Genomic DNA, 6,253 nt, shown 5'->3' with positions numbered 1-6,253 from the left:
AAAAATGAACAAATTAAATCTACCCCAAAGTCAAGAAACATTAAAAATGGGACAGATAGAAATTTAAAAGACAAAGTTCAAGTATATCAATAATATAATAAAGAAAAATAGATTAAGCATACTCATTAAAGGCCAGGAAGATCAGATTAAATTAAAAATATTCTAACTTACAACTAAAGTATAAAAGGATAGAATGGCTTAATGTATGGAAAAAGATATACCAAGTGAATGTTAACCTAAACAAAAGTGACACAGATATGTTATCAGAATAGGCTCTAGGTCAGGAATGATAATAATGATAAAATAGTGAAATTACCAGGAATATTAGCAACTCTAAACTCATATGCTTCTAACAAAATATCTTAAACCTATAAAGCAAAAATTGATAGAACCAGAGTTCTAATAGTAAAAAATTTATTATACTGTCATAATTGTCATATTCAACAAAAAATATTTAATAAAGATACAGAAATTTGAACAACACAGTAAACAGTTTGATATAATAGAAATCTGTACCAAGTACTTAAAAATATTTTTTAAGTACACATGGAACACTTAACAGGAAATGATCATGAAATGGATTAAAAAGCAAGTCTCCAAAAAATTTCAAAGGATCAGTATTATTATTATTTTTTAAAGATTGTATTGTATTATTAATAAAGATTGTATTTATTCATGAGAGACACACAGAGAGAGGCAGGCTCCCTACAGGGAGCCTGATGTGGAACTTGATTCCAGGACCCTGGGATCACAACCTGAGCCAAAGGCAGATGCTCAACCACTGAGCCACCCAGATGCCCTCAAAGAATCAGTATTATAAACACTGACATATAACCTACATCTCCCACATCTTCAGAAATGCTGGAGCCTTCTGGTAAACTTGTGAGCAATAACTGCATGGGTTAGGTCTACGTGGAGAGACTGATAGTGGCCAGATATATCTACTACTTTGGTTTGCTGGTGTTGAGAAAGGGGCTCAATAGGCTTTGTTGCAAGTTGAATTATGAGGTGACAAACTACTTCCAGTGATGTCTAGATACAAAGATATGCACTTGGTTTTCCAGAAAATGCGAAGAAGCCAGCAGTTAGGCAAGACCTGAAAAAGTCAGTTAATCAGCAGCTTCTAGCAAGGGCAGTTATTGAAAATCTAGCTGAACCAAGATGAAGAGATGTTTAGTTTATTAGAGAGGAATGAAAAATTCTTAGGTGTTGAACTATGTCAGAGGAGGTCAGATTATATGAGTTAATGTGAAACTAACCTACTCTGCAATGGCTATTTCATGCTGTGTCTACAATTTAAGGCTATTTCTTCCAGGTGGTATATGCTATATGTATAGCCACATACAATTTTAATTTTCTGGATAATATTCTAATTTTGGTTCTTTTCCTGCTTTTTTTTTTCATTGCCTAATCTATATAGTTGGTGGTAGCCCTTTGATTCCTGCTCCTTTACATTTTAGTTATTAACCTAGATGATATGAAACTACCTACACATGTGTGTACACACACACACACACACACAGAGCAAACCTCTTGATTATTCTTCCTTTAAGGAGGGTTGATAATTCTGGAGGCATGGAATGTTAAGGGCTGGTTGGGCACTAAACTTTACTACTGACATTACCTATTAAGTATCTCTAAAGGAAATAATAAAATGGCAGCTTTTAAGAGCTCATTTGTGACTCATAAAATATGGGTTAAAACCTCCCATTTTATTACACTTTTACTTCTGTAATTATTACTGTGATAGAACAGTGCAGGGTAATCAAGAAATCAACCCTCTCCACTCCTACAAAATTTCACAGGCTCCCTTAAAATGATACAGATCCTATATTTGAAGACAATCTATATAAGTCTAAAGAACACCCCAATGAAATAAAAAATAAACAAATCATGAAAGGAGACCAAAGAAAGGCTAAACTCCAAATAAAGTAAAGCAATCAAAATGATGCTAAAATCATAGATCTGTAGAACCCTTGAGCCCATACAAATCTGCTCATTCCCTTCTTTAACTCTTAGGATGACCCTAGGAAATTTGCTCAATGTCTCCATAGCTTAATTTGCTCATTCAGTAAATGAAGGATAATAGTTCTACATAATGACTTGTGGAGACTGAGGTGTGAAGTACATAAAAACATTAGTGCCAGTTCTGACATATAGCAAATGCCAATACTAATTAATATCATTATTATACATTATTATGTTTTCTTATCCATGACCAATTAGACTGTCCTGTGGCATGTTTGATGTGATCTTTATGAAGCTGTATGACTGGTAGCTTGTCTGTTTTCTCCCTACCCTGATATGTGCTTGACCTAGTAATTACAATTGACTTGTAGTAAAAGCCTACTCTCACTCACTTTAGTTAGGAGAGGGTGGAAAGACAGTAAATCTAACTATTAGTTTTTAATAATATTGTGTGAATGCCCACTGTCTTCAGAGCATTGCTCTTTTAGTTGTAAGAATAAGCTATGATGGGGGGATCCCTGGGTGGCTCAGTGGTTTAGTGCCTGCCTCTGGCCCAGGGCGCGATCCTGGAGTCCCGGGATAGAGTCCCACGTCAGGCTCCCAGCATGGATCCTGCTTCTCCCTCTCCCTGTGTCTCTGCCTCTCTCTCTCTCTCTCTCTCTCTCTCTCTCTCTCTCTCTCTACGTCTATCATAAATAAATCTTTAAAAAAAAAAAGAATAAGCTATGATGCCTGATTTGAAGAATTTATGCTATAACATAGTACCCAGACACAGATACAAATTCTATCAGACAACAGAGCTAGAAAAAGGTTGCATAGGGGAGGGGAACTGTTGTGCATGGACAAGGTTCAGATTTAGATTAAACCAATATTTAACCAATAAGCTACTGGATTTCACACACTTGTTTCAGTATTGAACTGATCACCCATGGCTCTAAATTAGAACATTAGTTATTGTGATGTGTAATAATCTATTTCAAATCCTATTATAATTGCAATAGCATTACTTAAGGTTGTGCTTTTTGTGTTTGAAGCCAAGTGAAAAGATAAAAGTTTCTTTAAAAAGTTTGCATTGCGGGATCCCTGGGTGGCGCAGCGGTTTAGCGCCTGCCTTTGGCCCAGAGCACGATCCTGGAGACCCGGGATCGAATCCCACATCGGGCTCCTGGTGCATGGAGCCTGCTTCTCCCTCTGCCTATGTCTCTGCCTCCCTTTCTCTCTCTCTCTGTGTGACTATCATAAATAAATAAAAAAACTTAAAAAAAAAGTTTGCATTGCTACATAGTAGAGTTTTCTTTTTCATTTGCTCTTAGGTCTTTTATCATCATTCATTCATTCATGTGCCAAAACTGTGCTAGGCACTGGGGGTTCAAAGATGAATAAACTTCATTCCTGGGACTTAAGAGGCTCACAATCTAGGGAAAGAAACAATGTATCAACAGATATATTACTATATCATGTGATAAATTCTTTTTTTTAAGGTTTTATTTATTCAGGAGAGACACAGAGAGGCAGAGACATAGGCAGAAGGAGAGAGGCAGGCTCCCCTTGGGGAACCTGCTGTGAGACTCGATCCCAGGACCCCTGGGATCACGACCTGAGCCAAAAGCAGATGCTCAACCACTGAGCCACTTAGGTACCCTTCATGTGATAAATTCTATATCTGAGGAATGAAGCAAGGGGGTATGCATAGTTTTCCTTGACTTAGTTCTAGTTTGTCTCTGGAGAAAAAAAAAAGTTTGTAATACATGTATTTGTGCCCCTTAATGTCCTGGGCATTTCTGAAACCCTTGATTTTTCTATTGTATACACACCAGGCTTCTGCCTTAAGTACCACGTCCATGGTACAGGTTCTCCTTTTATTTGTCATGTAATCTACCCCCAAAGAAGTATTAATTACTCCTGATGTGAGATTTTCCTCTTGCAGGGTTAGAATTTCAATAGGTACATCTTGGAGAAACAATCATTTAAATACAAAATAAGGAATGAATGTGACAGTGGCCTCTGGCTACGGTGCCTGCCTGGGGTTCCCAGGTGTCTCACCAAAAGGGTCTGTGTCGTATGGCGAAAAAGAGTGGATCTCAGATATGACAGACGTGGGTTGTAATTCTTGCTCCAGCATATCTGAGCGCTCTTGGGCAAGTTATTCAGGCTCCTTGAGTGTGTTTCCTTATTATTTAGAAGAGGTTAAGGATCTCTATTTCATGGGCAGCCCTGGTGGCTTAATGGTTTAGCTCTGCCTTCAGCCGGGGGTGTGATCCTGGAGATCCAGGATCAAATCCCACGTCAGGCTCCCTGCTTCTCTCTCTGTCTGTCTCTCGTGAATAAATAAATGAAATCTTAAAAAAAAAACCAACTCTATTTCAGAGAGACACTGTGCAAATCAAATGAGGTCAACATATGCAAAATGTGTAATGTGATGTTCTTATGTCGCATACAATAAATTATAATGGGGAGAGACAGACAAGACTAACTACAGAGTGGAAGTAAAGGCTACTGAGGAAATAAAAACATGGAAAGAAGGAAGGTAAAGGAAGGGCTGCTCCGCAATTTTAGATAGAGCAGGCAGGGAATTCTTTACCAGAATATGATGTGTGTAGAAAGCCATGAAAGCAGTGAAGGAATGAATCACCCAGAAATCTGTAGGAGGAGGGTACCTGGGTGGCTCAGCTGCTTAAGCGTCTGGGACTGAGCCCCTTGTCAGGCTCTCAGCTCAGCGGAGAAGCCTGCTTCTCCATCTCCATGTCTCTCTGCCACTCCCCCTGCTTGTTCTGTCTCTCTCTCTCAAAAACATAAGTAAAATATTAAAAAACAAATCTGTAGGAAGGGAAATCCAGGGAAAGGGAACAGCCAGTTCCAAGATTGGTGTGTCTTACAATAAACAAAGACATCAGCTCTGCTGGAGAGGAATGACCTGGGGGTGTGACTCAGAGGGGAAGCAAGCAAGAAGCAGTAGGATATGAAGGCAGAGAAGGTGAGATGGTATATATCATTTGGGCCCTTATTGGTTATGACAAGGGTTTGGCTTTTCCTTTGAAGGAGACAGGAAGCTATTGGAGGTTTTTATGGGGGAAAAACAATATAATCTGAGTTACATTTTAAAAGAACCTTTCAAGAGGGATAGACAACACAGTAAAGCAAGTATAATCATGGTAGAACCAAAGCTGTGGATATATGGGTTCACTGTAAAAAAATTTCTCTTTGCTGTTTGAAAATGTTCATAATGAAATGTTGGGGGGAAAAGATTCATTCTGAGTGATGGTCTGAGAAGTTGTTGAAGGAGTCAAAGACAGAGCAGGGAGCCCAGGTAGAGTCCAGGACCCTAAAGTAGGGCACAGGTAGTGGCTTGGAGAGGAGGGGTAGTTCCAGAGTTGAGAATAGGGTTTTGAGTCTGGATATAATTTGGTGGGAGAGACATGAGAATTTAGTAACAGATTGGCTGCAGAGGGTGAGAAAGAGAGAAATGAAGGATGACACCAAGTTCTCTGTCCTGAGCAACTGAACTGATGTGGTTACCTATACTGAACACCTGCTGGGCTGCTAAATTCCAATGCCTTAGTTTCAGAAGGGCCTTTCCCACTGTGACACAGGTGAACTTATCTTCGTGTCATCCTTTCCCAAGGACCTTCCTTCCCAGGCCCAATCACCCTATATGGCCTCTTCCAGCCTGACCCACTCCTGCTGCTCACTGCCTGCTGCCATTCCCAAGTTCAGTGTTGGTACTGAACAGAAGAAATAGCACTGATTGAAGTCAGAAGACCATAATTCTCTCCTTAGCACATCACTTAACTTTTCTGAACTTCAGTTACCTTATGAGAATAAAAATGCACACATCAAGAATGTTGGGGAATTAAGAAAATGAGTAAGAAAACATTGAGCATGGAAGTCTCATACAGTGCAGGTTTGCTCGCTCTTGCTTTATTTTCGTCACATTGTATCCCCCACTGAAATGTGTCCATGTTGTTGCTCGCTACCCTGAAGGTCTTTGATTTATTGGAAAGTCCCATGGAATTTCTGGAGTTCTGTGGTGACGTTCTCAAGTGTGGAGCACTGGCCTAGGAGGCTACCTGAGTTCTAACCCTGCTGCTTTTCGTCGTGAGCCAGGTGACTTTCACAAGCTGCTTCAGTGTTTTTTGTTTTTTTTTTTGCTATTCTATTTTATTGTCTTGATATTCTCTAAGGTTCTTGCCTCTAGATATTGCCTATTAGAGGTGCATACCTGCAGCAGTTTCATTTAATGCTTACAGTGACCCTGTGAAGTAGATATGCTCTGATGTAGGAGACA

The sequence above is a fragment of the Canis lupus genome, chromosome 22, assembly GCF_011100685.1.
Source record: "Canis lupus familiaris isolate Mischka breed German Shepherd chromosome 22, alternate assembly UU_Cfam_GSD_1.0, whole genome shotgun sequence".
Lineage (NCBI taxonomy): Eukaryota > Metazoa > Chordata > Mammalia > Carnivora > Canidae > Canis > Canis lupus.
This window is presented reverse-complemented; position numbering follows the sequence as displayed.